This window comes from Triticum dicoccoides, chromosome 3B (assembly GCF_002162155.2).
Source record: "Triticum dicoccoides isolate Atlit2015 ecotype Zavitan chromosome 3B, WEW_v2.0, whole genome shotgun sequence".
NCBI lineage: Eukaryota > Viridiplantae > Streptophyta > Magnoliopsida > Poales > Poaceae > Triticum > Triticum dicoccoides.
In genome coordinates, this window is record NC_041385.1 from 348873818 (window position 1) to 348891573 (window position 17756).

The 17756-nt window shown below is 43.8% G+C and overlaps 2 long non-coding RNA genes across 2 annotated transcripts; both read left to right on the top strand.

The window, feature by feature from the left end:
* The first annotated feature begins 1230 nt into the window (after window positions 1-1230).
* Window positions 1231-2816, top strand: LOC119281277. The gene is made up of 3 exons (XR_005138350.1): window positions 1231-1414; window positions 1685-1884; window positions 2734-2816. It is a non-coding gene; the product is annotated as an uncharacterized LOC119281277 (long non-coding RNA).
* Window positions 2817-7329: 4513 nt separating this feature from the next.
* Window positions 7330-8935, top strand: LOC119281278. The gene is made up of 3 exons (XR_005138351.1): window positions 7330-7724; window positions 7810-8009; window positions 8872-8935. It is a non-coding gene; the product is annotated as an uncharacterized LOC119281278 (long non-coding RNA).
* Window positions 8936-17756: the final 8821 nt, after the last annotated feature.

The following is a 17756-nucleotide window of genomic DNA, read 5'->3' on the forward strand; positions in this document are numbered from 1 at the left end:
CAATACTATTGATGCTTGTTGTGTTGGGAGAGTCATGATGTGCCATTGCTATTTATATATGGTCTCTCGCCAATACATTGATGATATTTTGCTCATATCTTGTTTTCACGTTTGTGCTATGTCATGTGAATTAGTCATGCCCACTATTTGCACACATGACATGCTTGCCATGATTCCCTCTACTATGTTGCATCTTCGCACTAGTAGCTTGCTTGACTTGATCGCTATGATTGCTTGCTATGTTGCATCACCCATGTTCCACTATTACTTGCTTTTTTGGGTTGATGACATATATGCTCATGCCTCTCACATGATATATCTTGATCATTGTCTCTTGTGTCCATTAGTTGCCTCTTTCATATCCACTTGTATTGAGTGCAACCATACTATGCGTATTGATCTTGGAGACTTTGACACCTTACTTGTGATGCATGCTTGTGTAACATCCCAAAATTTTCCAAATTTTGGAATGTTAATAATAAGATATTATTGAGTGAATTGCTATGATTTTCATGGGAAATTAAAACCTTTTGATTCTTGTTCCAAATATTTCATCCAATTGCTTTTCTTTTGGACACCTATGAAATATTTTGAAACCACAAATAAAAAATGGAGTGGGAATAAAATGACTTTCTCAAAATGTGGCGAATAAATATTTCATTTGAAGTTCTTTTGAATTTGGATTTCTGTTTGAAGATGGATCTTATTTGGAGTTATAGTGTCATATAAATATTTCCAAATTACTAAATAAATAAATAAATGAAAGGAGATAATATGACTTCTCCAGAACTATGATTGGAAGTATTTAATATTTCTTCTTTGGAATTTTTGGCATTCATAAGATACTAAGAACAATGTTATGAAGCCTATAGTGCATTATCGAAACATGTACGTACACAAAATTGTTGCTTATTATTTATGAAACCACTTTTCCTAGGCTAGAAATAATCAACCACAATATGTGAAAAAAATTCTCAGATCTAAATAATAATTCTGAGAGAGCGAGCAATTTATTCATTGATTATCTAGCCTAATATTGTTATTAGTTATGCTTCTCTCTATCAGCCCATCTAGCCCATCCATCTCTTATATTGTTTTTTTTTCTCTTTGCCCTTGGGCCACCTTTCCCACTAAGGCCCATTTCTCTTTCACTTAGCGCAGGCCCATGCGCTGGTCTTCTCCTACCTCTCTGTTCGTTCAATCTTCAGGAACACAGAGAGACAGGCATGGCACCTCCACCTCTTCCTCTCCCTCTAGTGCTAACCACAGCCATCCTTTCAACTTGCCACCAACTCAAAAATTAAAGAAGAATGTCAGGAGAACTCATTCAGGAAATTAAAACTTAACTTCGTTGCTTTAATTGGACGAACGGATCCGTGAAACGTTCCTGCACAATCAGCCATTAAAGGCCACGGTGAGCTCCCTTGATCTCCCCATACCGACCCCCTCTTCCCCTATAAATAGGACCCCGGAAAGCACAACATATCTCACCATCCCTAAGCCAGAAACCCCTCTCTGTGTCGCTCTCCTACGCGAGCAATTGCTCGCCGGAGTTCAACAATAGCATCAAAGTCTGACGAGAATTCCGTCGCGACCGAGTTACCCCAAACCCCAAATCCTCCATCTTTCTCTTTCCCTTGTTTATGCACATCTCGGTGACCCCTTTTCCCTCTCTATTTCGCAGCAGGAGAACGAGAACGCAAGGACCGAGGCTCACTGCCGCCGTGCGCAACTTCAGCCGCTTCTGTCGAGTGAAGGAGAAAGCTCCCGAGATCCTACAGAGTCCATTGAATTCTCCATCACCATCTCTCCACCGTCCGCCACTCCTAATTCGCCAGAGCACGCCCGAACCACCATCTTCCTCATCACCGGCGACCAACTCCGGTGAGCTTCTCTCTTAATTCCGTAATTCATTTTCAGGAAAATATCCAAACTTCGGAAATTCATATCTCCTAAACCATATGTCCGATTGTAACAAATAAGATATCCCCGGATTCGTTGGAACCTCTAGTTTATTATAAAAATATATAATTTCACCTTTGAGTAAACTATAATTTAGTTTTTATTTAAATATGGAATTGGGTATTTCTGCTATATCTTTTATTCCGTAAATCATATAAAAATGTTTTATATATGGAAGTTGGACCTTAGGACCTAACCTTTCTGTTGGAACTGATGGATTAGTTTTTCAACATAGTTTACATGATGTTTTATCATCAACATCTTAATTTGACCTTCTTTGGTCATCGTTTAGAAACTTCGTTGAACTAAAAAATTAATTCTAGGATAAATCTCTTAGATTGATCCCTAGAAAACCTCTCTGGTCATTTGAACCACGATAAAAATCTAGAGTTGCAAGATTATGGATTTAATTTTTTTATCTCGAAACCTATGCCATACCATTGCCGTTTACCCAAGTCAAATATTTCGAATAGTCTTGTGATAAATTTGTCGTATGAACTTGGTCTCACAACCCTTCAAACCATAATCCTCATTTAGTATCAATATTATCCGACCCTAGACTATGACTATGTCATATTTTCTTTCAAGACCACACCTGATACTATATCAACCTTAACAATGCCCTAGAAATTATGATAGTGGCAACTGAATAATTGTGTTGTTATTTGGATCTTCATTTGGATTTTTATTGTATGTTGAATGCTTGTTTGCACCATTATTATGTGAATGTGGATATGACGAACGTCTTACTTGAGTTATTTATCGCATTAGATTACGACGAGTGCGAAGGTGAATTCTACGAGGAGGTAGAACCTTGTTACTGTGAAACCAAAGGCAAGTTACAAATTGATCATGCTTCGACCTATATTTTCATACTGTGCATATCTCTTTAAATTTTAATGCTATGCATGTTTGATAAAGGTTTTGCAAAATATTAGTTATAGCTAGAGCCATAGGTTCAAGACTGACCACCATGCTTGGCCACGCTTGCACAAAATGGGTGGGATGAAAACAAAACTTATTTTAAACCTTTAAACTTTCTCTCTTTTTGGAGCAATGTTTGTGAAACTATTTTGAAAAGAAAAATTATTTATACATTATTTTACATCTACTCCCTGGGCGGAATGGTATTGACGGGAGCGTCTAGAAGTGATTGCGCCCATCGGGGTCTTGCAGTGAATGCGCCCGCCTAGGGTCTTGCACACAGGTTTTTGGTGGGGACCGCCGTCCAGGGGAATGAGATCTTCCAAGTACAATTTGATGTAGCTTCCAGTACAGCCACATGCTACTATGGGCTCTGGCTTAGCTTAGTACTAACGGGAAACCCTTACCTCAGGACCGCCATCGGAGAGGGGCTTTCATTGCCTAAGTTGCGGGCGGCTTGGTCAGGTATAGGGGGCTGTTACGGAAAGGCTTCGTCACAATCTTCTCCTAGTCATACACCCAAGTGTGTAATGATAAACGGGGTTGGTTGTGTCATGTGGGGAACGTGTACGACCTCTGCAGAGGGTTTAACCTAATTGATTAGCCGTGCCCCCGGTTACCGGCAATTTGAGCAATTGAAGACTTGGATTGAAGAAGAATCTCCCCTCTCTTTTCTAAAAAACTGTTTTAAGGGTTAAAGTTGAGTAATGAGCACAGTGAATGTGTTTCACTTCAACCTATGTATGTTTTAAAACTATTTTGGAGACTGAGCACTGGTGCGTATATCCAAGTGTCTCGCTCCTACTTTTTATACTAAAAACTATTTCTATTTCAAAAGTAGTTTATAAAATTTAGTATAGGAGAAAATTGGCTTTACGCAAATGAAACCTCCACAATACTTACCCTGCATATATCTTCTGTCAAACTTTCCTTTGCAACTTGCGAGTACATTCCACGTACTCACCTGCACCTGTCATGTGCAGATCTTGACAGATTAAGAGACGATAGGGTTATGGTCTACACTCAACAAGCCCAGTGGCGTTGATGGAGCCTAACTTAGCGACTAAGTATAATTCCGCTGTATTATCTGCCAACTTGAGCTGTGCCTAAGGTATGATTTGTATAAATATCTGGATCTACCGTTGTAGTAGAATGATGTATGTCTTACTGATATTCCTTTTTGTTACTGTGTGTGCTAGCTATGATCCAGGGATAGCACAGTAAGCACAGAGACTTGGATTTTACCAAATCTGGGTCGTTAAAAAATGGTATCAGAGCATACGTTGACTGTAGGACATGACCCTAGAAAATGGTTTAGAAATTGGAAAACCTTGATATTAACAACTTATATTTTCAATAGCACCGACAAGTATTCTCGTATCCTCTTCTTTTCTTTACTAAGCTCTCATCTGCCCTCAAAAAACTTAGATGACCAATCTCCAAGACTCCAATGACTTTGACAATGATATTTGGTATGGATTTTCAAGAGCCTAAAGGTTACTTCATGGAATTGATGCTAAGCGAAGGAGTCTTCGGTACTGGAGTTTACATCCAAGAGGTTGAAGAAGAACTCAGGACACTCCAGACTAAGATGGATATGAAGAAGCTGGAGATTACCACTACCAAGGAATATCCTACTTGAATCCAAGCCACCATGAGAGTTGTGAAATAAACAAAAGAGTGCGATTAGTGTGCCCGACCATGCCAACTCATGTGGATGAAGGTACCATAGGAATTGTTTGTTTGAAATCTATGAGTGAATTTGGAGTTTTATTGTAGTTCTTCGCCATTGATTTGATGATGTTGTCATTTGAGTTGTGTGATTTAAAATCTTGCATTGTTAGGATACGAATTCCGTAGGTATGTACTATTTAATTCAACCTTGAGAGGTGCAAGTTACGGATGATTAACAGAATACCTTCAAACGGGTGAAGCATCACACACTGAAGACTTCCAAGAACTGAAGGATTGAAGACTTCAGGACGAAACCATAGTAAACGAGCCTATTATAAACGCTAAGAACATTGAGATAGGAGTTGGTTGTTGATTGTGGCGTGTGTGTGTCCATCTCTTTTCCTTCCTAAGCTCTATCTCACCTAGATCAAAACCTTAAACCATGGACGAACCAACCACTAAACGTTTACTCGTGGAAACAACCACATTTCTTTGAAGGAGATACATACCTTGTTGTTTTGAACTCTATCTTTCCTTTAACCTGCAGATGGCAACCCTTTACAAGTCATTCCACAAGGGCCCAGAAATGATCATGACTTTGACTAGTGACCATGATTTTCCAAAGATCTTGAAGGATATGATGGGACATATTCACCTTGAAGGAGATGCTGTCTACAAGGGTTATCCTTTCATTGAAAATGGAGTGGAACTTTGGTACGTGGAAGTACACCTCTTCCGTGAAAAAGGAGTTTGTCCAAAGACTACTGGGTAATACTTTTTCATTTCCCGAGTACCTCGAACCACCTTCTTCGACTTTGTTCGTGAAGCTGCCATGGAAGCCATATGTTAGATTGGGGAAATCCTTGAAGCCAGACTCCGTCATGCATATTTGCGCGAAGTATATGCTGAGCTGATGGACATGAAGTTCATGGCTGCCGTGAAGGAGCATGGGATTAAAGAGTTCAAGGACTACATCACACGTTTTTAGCTGGACTAAACTTCTTACGAAGGAATAAGGAATAATGTTGGGTTTACACGCTTGACCATACCAATCCATGTGGATGGCAGCAATTGTAATAATCTATTTTGAACTTGAAGTTGTACGATAGGTTAAAGGATGTAATAAGGAATCTATTATAAGGAGAATGCAACTCTGGCACACAAAAGTTCTGCTATTTCTCGGATGTAAGTTATAACACGACATGTGTAGGAACAACGTCACCCAAAAGCGTTTTATTAGTGTTGCAGGTGAAGACCTCTTAAAGAGGAGTGAGAAAGACCGAGTGTTAGAATACGTGATTTACTTATCTACATATGGGGTAATAATTTGAGTATGGGATGGATTGATCACCATACCGGAGACTCTTATTATATACTTTTGTATGTTTGATGGGTTAATCGGAGAGATTTCAAAACCTAGTAGAGTGCCGGTACGACAAGCCTAAAACCATAGAATGGTAAGACGTATTATCCCTGGAAATAGGCAATCGTGCCTAGCGTAGGCTAAAGGGTGAGGAGTAAACCCGATGATCTACAAGGAGTTCCATTTGGAAGATATTCAATTCGACCACCATGAGAGTCTGGATAGTTATCTTTGGAAAAAATGGATTCTGAGAAGACTTGTCTCAGTTCTAAATCACAGAAGCTCAATGAAGAATCATCATGGAATAAAGAGATTTTGGAAAGCCCCACAAGTTTGTTTTTAAGGGTGGTAGTACCCTAAGAACACCCTGGAATGATAATTGGGTCATACGACAAATCAGCAGAGACTCCAGAATTGTGCAAAAAAGCCTTAGACAAAGGCATGCTGAAGAACTGGAATACCCGGAATTGAATTAATAGAAGACATTCTCTCAGGACAGGAGGCAAAAGGATAAACCGCAAATCTTTAGATGATATGACCAAACCCTCGGGAAGTAACCCAAGGAACCCAAACCCTAACCTATTTCTTGTTAACCTCTTCAAATCTCGAGGACGAGATTTCTTTTAAGGGTGGTAGTTTATAACATCCCAAAATTTTCCAAATTTTGGAATGTTAATAATAAAATATTATCGAGTGAATTGCTATGATTTTCATGGGAAATTAAAACCTTTTGATTCTTGTTCCAAATATTTCATCCAATTGCTTTTCTTTTGGACACTATGAAATATTTTGAAACCACAAATAAAAAAATGGAGTGGGAATAAAATGACTTTCTCAAAATGTGGCGAATAAACATTTCATTTGAAGTTCTTTTGAATTTGGATTTCTATTTGAAGATGGATCTTATTTGGAGTTATAGTGTCATATAAATATTTCCAAATTACTAAATAAATAAATAAAAATGAGAGGAGATAATATGACTTCTCCAGAACTATGATTGGAAGTATTTAATATTTCTTCTTTGGAATTTTTGGCATTCATAAGATACTAAGAACAATGTTATGAAGCCTATAGTGCATTATCGAAACATGTACGTACACACAATTGTTGCTTATTATTTATGAAACCACTTTTCCTAGGCTAGAAATAATCAACCAGAATATGTGAAAAAAATTCTCAGATCTAAATAATAATTCTGAGAGAGCGAGCAATTTATTCATTGATTATCTAGCCTAATATTGTTATTAGTTATGCTTTCTCTCTATCAGCCCATCTAGCCCATCCATCTCTTATATTGTTTTTTTTCTCTTTGCCCTTGGGCCACCTTTCCCACTAAGGCCCATTTCTCTTTCACTTAGCGCAGGCCCATGCGCTGGTCTTCCTCTACCTCTCTGTTCGTTCAATCTTCAGGAACACAGAGAGACAGGCATGGCACCTCCACCTCTTCCTCTCCCTCTAGTGCTAACCGCAGCCATCCTTTCAACTTGCCACCAACTCAAAAATTAAAGAGGAATGTCAGGAGAACTCATTCAGGAAATTAAAACTCAACTTCGTTGCTTTAATTGGACGAACGGATCCGTGAAACGTTCCTGCACAATCAGCCATTAAAGGCCACGGTGAGCTCCCTCGATCTCCCCATACCGACCCCCTCTTCCCCTATAAATAGGACCCCGGAAAGCACAACATATCTCACCATCCCTAAGCTAGAAACCCCTCTCTGTGTCGCTCTCCTACGCGAGCAATTGCTCGCCGGAGTTCAACAATAGCATCAAAGTCCGACGAGGATTCCGTCGCGAGCGAGGTACCCCAAACCCCAAATCCTCCACCTTTCTCTTTCCATTGTTTATGCGCATCTCGGTGACCCCTTTTCCCTCTCTATTTCGCAGCAGGAGAACGAGAACGCGAGGATCGAGACTCACTGCCGCCATGCGCAACTTCAGCCGCTTCTGTCGAGTGAAGGAGAAAGCTCCCGAGATCCTACAGAGTCCATTGAATTCTCCATCACCATCTCTCCGCCGTCCGCCATTCCTAATTCGCCAGAGCACGCCCGAACCACCATCTTCCTCATCACCGGCGACCAACTCCGGTGAGCTTCTTTCTTAATTCCGTAATTCATTTTCAGGAAATATCCAAACTTCGGAAATTCATATCTCCTAAACCATATGTCCGATTGGAACAAATAATATATCCCCGGATTCGTTGGAACCTCTAGTTTACTATAAAAATATATAATTTCACCTTTGAGTAAACTATAATTTAGTTTTTATTTAAATACGGAATTGGGTATTTCTGCTATATCTTTTATTCCGTAAATCATATAAATTCTTTTTATATATGGAAGTTGGACCTTAGGACCTAATCTTTCTTTTAGAATTGATGGATTAGTTTTCCAACATAGTTTAGATGCTGTTTTATCATCAACACCTTAATTTGACCTTCTTTGGTCATCGTTTAGAAACTTCGTTGAACTAAAAATTTAATTCTAGGATAAATCTCTTAGATTGATCCCTAGAAAACCTCTCTGGTCATTTGAACCACGAAAAAATCTACAGTTGCAAGATTATGGATTTAATTCTTTTATCTCGAAACCTATGTCATACCATTGCCGTTTACCCAAGTCAAATATTCCAAATAGTCTTGTTCCAAATAGTCTTGTGATAAATTTGTCGTATGAACTTGGTCTCACAACCCTTCAAACCATAATCCCCACTTAGTATCAATATTATCCGACCCTAAAATATGACTATGTCATATTTTCTTTCAAGACCATACCTGATCCTATATCAACCTTAACAATGCCCTAGAAATTATGATAGTGGCAACTGAATAATTGTGTTGTTATTTGGATCTTCATTTGGATTTTTATTGTATGTTGAATGCTTGCTTGCACCATTGTTATGTGAATGTGGATATGCCGAGCGTCTTACTTGAGTTATTTATCGCATTAGATTACGACGAGTGCGAGGGTGAATTCTACGAGGAGGTAGAACCTTGTTACTGCGAAACCAAAGGCAAGTTGCAAATTAATCATGCTTCGACCTATATTTCCATACTATGCATATCTCTTTAAATTTTAATGCTATGCATGTTTTATAAAGGTTTTGCATAATATTATTTATAGCTAGAGCCATAGGTTCAAGACTGACCACCATGTTTGGCCACGCTTGCACAAAATGGGTGGGATGAAAACAAAACTTATTTTAAACCTTTAAACTTGTTCTCTTTTTGGAGCAACGCTTGTGAAACTATTTTGAAAAGAAAAATTATTTATATATTATTTTACATCTACTCCGTGGGCGGAATGGTATTGACGGGAGCGTCTACAAGTGATTGCGCCCATTAGGGTCTTGCACTGAATGCGCCCGACTGGGGTCTTGCACACAGGTTTTTGGTGGGGACCGCCGTCCAGGGGAATGAGATCTTCCAAGTACAATTTGATGTAGCTTCCAGTACAACCACATGCTACTATGGGCTCTAGCTTAGCTTAGTACTAATGGGAAACCCTTACCTCAGGACCGCCATCGGAGAGGGGCTTTCATTGCCTAAGTTGCGGGCGGCTTGGTCAGGTATAGGGGGCTGTTAATGAAAGGCTTCGTCACAATCTCCTCCTAGTCATACACCCAAGTGTGTAATGATAAACGGGGTTGGTTGTGTCATGTGGGGAACGTGTACGACCTCTGCAGAGGGTTTAACCTAATTGATTAGCCGTGCCCCCGGTTACCGGCAATTTGAGCAACTAAAGACTTGGACTGAAGAAGAATCTCCCCTCTCTTTTCTAAAAATCTGTTTTAAGGGTTAAAGTTGAGGAATGAGCACAGTGAATGTGTTTCACTTCAACCTATGTATGTTTTAAAACTATTTTGGAGACTGAGCACTGGTGCGTATATCCAAGTGTCTCGCTCCTACTTTTTATACTGAAAACTATTTCTATTCCAAAAGTAGTTTATAAAATTTAGTATAGGAGAAAATTGGCTTTACGCAAATGAAACATCCACAATACTTACCCTGCATATATATTCTGTCAAACTTTCCTTTGCAACTTGCGAGTACATTCCACGTACTCACCTGCACCTGTCATGTGCAGATCTTGACAGATTAAGAGACGATAGGGTTATGTTCTACACTCAACGAGCCCAGTAGCGTTGATGGAGCCTTACTTAGCGACTACGTATAATTCCGCTGTATTATCTGCCAACTTGAGTTGTGCCTAAGGTATGATTTGTATAAATATCTGAATCTACCGTTGTAGTAGAATGATGTATGTCTTACTGATATTCCTATTTGTTACTGTGTGTGCTAGCTATGATCCAGGGATAGCGCAGTAAGCACAGAGACTTGGATTTTACCAAATCTGGGTCGTTACAGCTTGTTTGATTGAGCCTATTGTATTTGGTTGTTCTTGCACCATATGCCTCCATACTATGAAATGCTCCCTTGTACTCTCTTATGATGAGCATGATGCATACACTTGTTGGGTATTTTACCACACGAATGATAGGTTTTGCACTTCCGCTAACCTCATTTGTTTTTCTGAGTGCTTGTCATGTTATTTCGTTTTGAAGGATTCACAAGGCGGTAACATGATGAGACAACTTGGTCATGTGAAGGATACACGATGTGCGACACCAACATTTTCAACATTCTCATAAAGGTGAACTCCTTCTCTTTGAGCCATCCTCAATTACATATATTGGATGGGTCATTCTTTCATTGTTGTTTCCTTTTTGTTGTCTACATGATACATCTCGCGAACGGAGGAGCGACATTGGAGATTGGCTCTATGGACCTTTACATTAAGGAGCGCTCGCACTTATTGGATGCACCTTCGAACCTCCACTCTTGCCTCGACATCGAGCATTGGTACACCAACACCTCCATATTTGTTGATTGTGCTCATACATGTCATGCTCGATGGACATATCATACTTCCCACAAGTTTGCACCCCATGCATGGATTGACTCACATTATGATTGCCTTGTTGCATCTTATATTCCAATGTCATCCATGATATATGAGCTTGTTCACTTCCTTAGCAAATTTGTTGTGATCTTCCTTGATGGCATATTCATACATCATGATCATATTGTCCATCATCAATTGCATGATAACATATACATATTGAGAATCCATTGCCATGTTCATGCTTTTGATACACCATCCCATTATGACATCATTTTGCACAATGGTAGAATTTGTCGCTTTGTGCACCATGCTAATTATCCCATGAATGCTTTACATCTCATTCTACATCTTTTGGATAAGCATCTTGTGCCTTGCCACGCACTATCTTGCCGCACGGACTCATTCTTACATGATGGACTCTTTGTGTGCGCTAACCATTGTATTTCCGAGGATTGTTTGTGTTTGCTCCTTTTGCATATCTATCACTCCGGCGACACCTTGGACTACTTGGATTGCGCCATGTCTTCAACTTCATCCAACTACAACTCCGTCCACGACAACCGTTTTCATGGTGATGAGGATCACGATCCGAGGTCGGATCTTTCCCAAGGGGGGAGGGAGATGATGCGGAGCATCCCACGTTCATCCCCATGTACACTCCGACTACTCCCCAAGCCCCAAGGATCATAAGATGAGACCTCGACTATGCGCCATTAGACACAAAGTGAACCTGTTCCTAAATGCGTCCCCTTTCCATTCGTGTGAGACATGGTTGCTACTTGAAGGGCGGACCTTGTGCATACTCAGGTACACCCGAGGAGACCATGGAGAACCAAAGGACCAAGGCCAAGCATGCGCGGAAGCAAAGGAAGGAGAAGGAAGAAGTGCCAGCAGCTACAGCAACCGGGCATCCGGCAGGACCCCCGGACATCCGGCGCCCCGCGACAGCCCGGACATCTGGCCCCAGCCCGGACATTTGGCGCCCCATCACAGAACGTCCAGAAGGTGGACCTCGCCAGCCCGGACATCCGGCCAAAGGCCCGGACATCCGGCTCTTCGTGAGCCGTCGGACATCCGGCCCGCAGCCCGGACATCCGGCACCTGCCTGTGCGCAGAGAACGGGCCAAGGGCCCATGTATCCCCCTCTCACTTACCCCTTCGTGGGCTAGCACTATATATACTCCCCCACCTCATCCTAGTTAGGTTTAGCAAAGGATTAGCTCATTTGAGATAGAGCTTTGCTCATCCATACGGATCTCCTCCTTGTGGGAGACCGCGGCCTCTTCGGAGAAGATCCACCATGGATTCAAGACCCCTTTACGGGAAGATCCCTCGTGGATTCAAGACCTCCTCTCGGAGATGAGCTACCGCCGCTTGTATCGTCCTTTGTTGGATTTGGACCGTGTATCTCTTTGTGTTTCTTGGATCTAGCACATGTGTGATCATATTCTCGTTGGTTGAGTGTCTTCCTCTCGTGTTTCCCCGTGATTTCCCTCGTGTTCTTCTGCTCGTTCTTCGTGTTCCTCGTAGGAATCCTCTCCAAACGTGAAAGATCGGCTCCTAGGGTTCTGCCCTACATCATCTTGGTATCATGAGCCACGTTGATCACGTTTTTGGAGCCCCTACCCCTCTTTTTCTAGCTTGATTTTGTTGGTTTCGTCCTAAATTCGAAAATCCCCACCAAAAATAGCCCCCAATTTTTTTTGTCATTTGTTGGTTTGATGATGTTTTGTTGATTTTGATCCATGGATTTGCTTGGTTTCAAGTGGATCTAGCATCTCACCAAGTTTCCCCACTTCCCATCCATGAAATCTCTCCAATTTTGCCACCGAAATCATCAATTTCCGCCCCAAAATCGAGTTCCTCGAGTTCATCCTCGGATTTGGAGCCCGGACATCCGACCATCCCAGAAATCCGGCCATTAGCCCAGACATCCGGCTCCTGGAGTGCATTTTCGCACAAGTTTCTGGACTTCAGGTCCCGGACATCCGGCCAAAACCCCGATGTCCGCCCGCTATCATTTCAGCCTCCCATGTTTCACCGTTTTGACCATAACTTTCACATTCGGAGTCCGATTTTCGCGTTCTTTAGCTCGTTGAGTAGCTATTGACATCCTCTATCCCTCTAGATAGGTTCCATCACCATTTGACTCCTTCAAATTTTTGGAAATTTGGCAAGTTTGCATAGGCCTCCACCACATCATCCGCATAGCCACCACCGATTTCCGCAACCTAACCCATTTTGATCCATATAGCATTAGTGGTTGCTTGAGTAGTGATTCTAGTCTCCTAAGGTGTTTAGGCTACTTAGGGATGATTGCTTCTTCATCAACCACCACCACCACTTCCGCATAGACGTGCCCACCATACATTTCCACCCAAACTTAACCCAATTTTGTTTGAGTTGTGGCTTATGTCTCCTAAGGTGTTTCGGCTACTTAGGGACGACAACTTCAACTCCGACACGTGTATAGCCCATCATTCCACTTCCGCATTGCCAAGTGCAAACCACCACCGCTTTCCGCTACCACCATTTGACTTGTCTCTTTGAGATTTTGAGTTCGCGGTTTTTCCGTTTCCTAAGGTGTTTCGGCTACTTAGGGACGAGTCTCCGTCATCTTGTTTTCTACATTAAGAACACCGCCACTCATCATCGCCTCGAGTTCGTCATCGACTTTGACCACTTCACCATCATCCATCTGTGGCGTACATATGAGAAACCTTCGACGGTAACCTCCATATCATCTTGGTGTCGTGGTATCCCTCCATTGTATATTCCCCCTGCCATTGCATTGTTAACCCCTAGCCCATTTTGCGTTACTTGCCTATCGAGACTAGCCATTTGAGTATTGCCAGCAACGTTACTTGTGCACATTAGTGATCATACTTCCCATAGCATACATACCATATCATCGTGGTGCATATATTGGTATCATATCTTGTGTCACAAGTTTGTTCCCGCATATACACAATTGCTATCTTGGTTTGTGCATTGTGCAAAGTGGCCATACAAAAAAAGAGAATAAGCTTTTAAGCAAAAGAAAGAGAGCAAAGAGCTTGTAAGCAAGTGCCATAGCATCATACCACATTGCATATAAGATTGTCATATCCGATCATCTTGGATCATCTTGAGAGAAACACCGGGAACCATACATACATAGCATACTTGGGATAGAAAGTGTATCCATTTTGCATCTTATAGGTTGTGCACAAGTGTCGTATCTGCCTATTGAGCAATCGTGCTAGCGTCTCTCTTGAGTTGTGCAACACGAGCATTTTTCGTGGATTCCACATTTTGTGCTCGTTTCTTGGTTACACGACCCCATTTGTCTATCAGTGTGTGTGTTTTCGTGTGCCATCCATATTGCTATTGGTCTACTTGTTTCACTTGCAAATTTGTGAATCTCTTTCAACATTATTGACTCTTGCTAACATTTTGCATCAAATTTTTGTGCCACTATCCTCACCGAGCTCTACCATAAGCTTTACTTGATAGGTGTGAGTGAACAAGTCCGGTACCAATTCCACTATTCTTTCATTTCACATTGAGTGAAACAGGATACATCCTCAACTTTGGGAAAAGGTAACTTGGTATTGTTTATCTCATTTCCTACTCACCTCTACTCGAGTCTTGTGATGGATAGGCAAGGCATTTCACCTTCGGTCTACAACAACAACGACGAGTTCGATGCCACGAACAACAACTCCGACGCCAAGATGCAAGCTCAAATGGAGGAGATCAAAGCCCTCGTCAATTCCTACAAGTGATCTTCCTCATCTTCGAGAAGACGCTCAAGAGCACATGCTTCCGAGCTACCATCTTTGGCAAGATCACATCGGCATCAACACCATCACCAACAAGAACATGAAGGTCAAGAGCTCAACACCAACAACTGTTCAACGACTTCACCATCTCCCTTGGCATCTTCGCCAAGCAACTTCAAGGCATCTTCGCATACGGACATACGACATCTTCGCCAACAAGCACCCCAAGACTACGCTCAAGAGAAGCTCCCCAAGCTCAAGTCCTCGACTTCCACGAGCTACTACGACCTCGACACCGACAATTAGATTCCTTTCTATGGGACTCAATAACCCGAGGAGTATCTCGAGTGGGAGCGTTTGATGGACGACTACCTCAAGCTACATCAAGTTCGTCCCGAAGATCAAGTGAAGTGCGCCATGTCTGTGTCAAAGCCGGCAGATCTCGGGTAGGGGGTCCCGAACTGTGCGTCTAGGCGGATGGTAACAGGAGACAAGGGACACGATGTTTTACCCAGGTTCGGGCCCTCCTGATGGAGGTAAAACCCTACGTCCTGCTTGATTAATATTGATGATGTGTGTTACAAGAGTCGATCTACCACGAGATCAAGGAGGCTAAACCCTAGAAGCTAGCCTATGGTATGATTGTTGTTCGTCCTATGGACTAAAGCCATCCGGTTTATATAGACATCGGAGAGGGCTAGGGTTACACAGAGTCGGTTACAATGGTAGGAAATCTACATATCCGTATCGCCAAGCTTGCCTTCCATGCCAAGGAAAGTCCCATCCGGACACGGAACGAAGTCTTCAATCTTGTATCTTCATAGTCTTGGAGTCCGGTCGATGATGATAGTTCGGCTATCCGGACACCCCCTAGTCCGGAACTCCCTCAGTAGCCCCTAAACCAGGCTTCAATGATGACGAGTCCGGCGCGCATGTTGTCTTCGGCATTGCATGGCGGGTTCTTCCTCCGAATAATTTATAGAAGATTGTGAACACCAGGATAGTGTCTGGCTCTGCAAAATAAATTCCACGTACCACCGTAGAGAGAATAACATTACACAAGTTCAATCTGCTGACGTATTTTGTGGCATGACGTCACACCACTACCAAGCCTTTACTCAAATTGTTTTTATTGTTCCACCTCCGCGCGTTTAGCGAAGCGGTTTCCTTGGCACGTCTTGTCGAAGCAGAGATCGTGTTCCCCTTATTCCGGGATTCCCATCAATACGGACGTGGGTAACCCAACCGCGCCATTGATTGTGACGCTTGGGAGATAAGTGAGTTTTACCAGGCCAGTGGGGACACATGTTTTTGTTCGCCCATATAAGGGGATAAAGATCCAACCCTTTTACCTGCGCCTTCTTCCTCCTTGCTTATCCATCTCCGCGAACTCGAGCTCCAGCGCCCAAGTCCGCACTTCTCACCTCAACCTTCTCCAACTATGTCCGGAGCGGGAGGCAAGTGGATGGCCTCCTCCGTCACGGAGGGGCAGATCCAAAAGCTGCGCGACGCCGGATATTTGCCCAGCGACATCGCGCACCGGCGCCCCGACGAGGGAGAGCTCATCCCCATCCCCAGGCACCATGAGAGGGTAGTATTTCTTCCCCATTTCCTCCACGGACTGGGCTTCCCACTTCATCCCTTTGTCCAGGGGCTCATGTTCTACTACGGCCTAGATTTCCATGATCTGGCCCCGAATTTCATCCTCAACATCTCAGCGTTTATCGTCGTGTGCGAGGCCTTCCTCTGCATCCAGTCCCACTTCGGCTAGTGGCTCAAGACCTTCAGTGTCAAGCCAAAGGTTGTGAAGGGCAGCCAAGCGGAGTGCGGAGGCGCCATGGTGGGCAGGATGTCCCACGTTACGTGGCTGGAGGGCACTTTCATGGAAACCATTAAGGGGTGGCAATCGGGGTGGTTCTACATCATCGAGCCGCGTGACCCTGATTGGGCAGGGGCCCCCGAATTCGGATCCGGCATCCCTACACGGCTCACCTCCTGGAAAGAGAGTGGCCGGATCTGGGGGGATTCGGAGGAGCTGACCGGACTCCAAGCCTGTATCCAGAAGCTGGTGGACAAGAAGCTCAAGCTTGTCAACGTAGTCCAGGTCATGCTCATCCGCCGGATTCTCCCGTGCCAACGACGGGGCTTCAACATGTGGGAGTTCGATCCGGCGCAACACCAGACTCTGAGCGGGCTCTTCGACACTACGTACGAAGATGTCTAGAAGGTGATGTTCAAGGGCGCCGAGGCTCCCGCATCCGCTACCGAAGATCGCGGATTCCGCTCGCAGCATCCAGCTGACGAGGTAAGTGATTTTGCCACTTGTTTTCCATAGTTTGACTCTATGCGGGATCTAAACTCCCTTTACCTTTGACAGGACTGGCTGGCGAAGGCCGAATGGACTATCTGTCCGGCCCCATTGCCAGAGGACCCAGCGGACGCCCGCCTAACGGGGCTGCTGGCTCCGGCACCCCACGTGGTGCCGGAGAAGAAGGCCAGGAAGAAGGCCACGAGGACTCGGAAGAGTTCCTGTTTTCAGGTGCTATCGGATGATGAATCCGAGGCCGACTCCTCCCACCAAGTCGGGGAGGAGAAGAAGAAAGCCTCTCCCCCAGCGGGGGGAGGGAAGAAAAGGAAGGCCTCCCCAACAAGGGAGGCCGAAGGGTCCAAGAAGGGAAAAACTCTTCCCCCGGACTGCTCCGCCAATGCCAGTGACGACGACGAGGACTGGCCTCCAAGGGCCAAGCCCTTGGCGAGATCGTAAGTATCCGGACTCCCGAATAACTTCAAGGTTTTTCCTTTTCACCACATAATGTCTTTTTAATGCCGCATACAACCCTGCAGTCCGCCCGAGGATGATCTTCCCGCTTCGTCGAGCGGGTCCTTAGGTGCGTCGGATATGGATTCCCTTCCGACTGCCTCCACTCCCCGTGCCGCGGACGATGCCGAGGTGGGATCCCAGGAAGGGGCCCACTAGGAGGAGGAGGCCCCGGAGGTGTCACGGGACAACCTCCCGGACTTTGCACCGGACTCGGCCCCGGAACCCACAGTGGCTCCGGAGTCCGGCGGCCGACCCCTTCGCAAGAAGGCAAGACCGTGACACTGGCTGCCTCCGTCCAACCGGAGGTGCCGGATAATTTGCTGGACGCGTTCAACGGCGCCTCCA